We start from the raw sequence: 1,258 nt of genomic DNA, 5'->3' as shown, positions 1-1,258 counted from the left end.
ATGCGAACACGTTCTCAATCACGTAAGGAAACACTGGACGAAGTTTAAGTAGTTGAAGAAGTTTTTGAAGAAGTTGAGAAAGCTGAAGAAGAAGCGATTATTACAATGGGATAACCAGCAGCAAATCTGAAGGCTTTGATAGATTATTCTCAACCGAAGATCAATGACATTCAGTCTGGCATTGTCAGACCATGCATCGCAACTAATACCTTTGAAATCAAGTCTAGCACGATTCAGATGTGCAGAATTCAGTCCAGTTTGGGGGTTCTCCAACGGAAGATCCCAACATGCACATTAGAGATTTCATCGAGATTTGCGACACTTTCAAGTTCAACAAGTTTCTAAGATGTTATGAAGCCGAGGCTTTTTCCATTCTCTCTGAGGATAAGCTAAGTGTTGGTTGTATTCTCCACCACCAGGTTTCTATCACTACTTAGGAGGATCTTGCTCAAAAGTTTCTCACTAAATTCTTCCCTATGGCGAAAACAGCTGTCTCAGAAACGCTCTTACTCAATTTGCGTAGCAATCGGGAGAATCTTTGTGTGAGGCTTGGAGCGCTACAAGAGATGCTTAAGAATATCCTCATCATGGCATGCCTGACTGGATGATCATCAATTACTTTTATAATGGGTTGGGAGCACAGTCGAGACCTATGCTCGATGCAGCATCAGGTGGAGCCTTATGGCTAAGAGCTACGATGAAGCTTATGAGCTAATTGAATTGATGGCTGCTAATGAATATCAGAACCCAACTCAGAGACTATCTCAAAGTAAGGTAGCAGAAATTATGGAGGTAGATACAGCTACGGCTATAGCTTCTCAGCTAAAGGCGTTAATGATGAAAGTGGATTCTTTGGCTAATTATGAGTTAATCAGATCATTAGTGTATGTGAGCTTTATGCTGGTGCGCACGCGACGGGGCAGTGTGCTATATCTCGTGAATCAGCTCAGTTTGTGAGTAACTTTTAGAGGTCGCAACAACCATTCCTGCACTTATCATCCTTATAACCACAATCATCCTAACTTTAGTTGGAGCAACAATCATAATGCGGTACAACAGCCTTATCAGTAGTTTGGAGCCAAGCAATTCAACCCTCCTGGTTTTCAACAACAGTATGCATCAAAAAAACAACTCCATCTTCAACAACAACCGCATGGAATTCCGGTCAATCTACTAATGAAAATCTGAATTTGAGGAGTTGAGGCGTATGTGCAAAAGCCAAACGTTTCTATCAAGACTCTTGAGAAACAAATAGGGC

General features: G+C 41.5%; 1 non-coding gene across 1 annotated transcript; it reads right to left on the bottom strand.

Annotated features, from left to right (window-relative positions):
* Nucleotides 1–490: 490 nt before the first annotated feature.
* Nucleotides 491–594, bottom strand: LOC141709428 (small nucleolar RNA R71). Its single transcript, XR_012570005.1, has one exon. It is a non-coding gene; the product is annotated as a small nucleolar RNA R71 (small nucleolar RNA).
* Nucleotides 595–1,258: the final 664 nt, after the last annotated feature.

The sequence above is a fragment of the Apium graveolens genome, chromosome 2, assembly GCF_009905375.1.
Source record: "Apium graveolens cultivar Ventura chromosome 2, ASM990537v1, whole genome shotgun sequence".
Lineage (NCBI taxonomy): Eukaryota > Viridiplantae > Streptophyta > Magnoliopsida > Apiales > Apiaceae > Apium > Apium graveolens.
The sequence above is the reverse complement of the archived record's forward strand: the minus strand, read 5'-3'. Positions and strand labels throughout refer to the sequence as shown.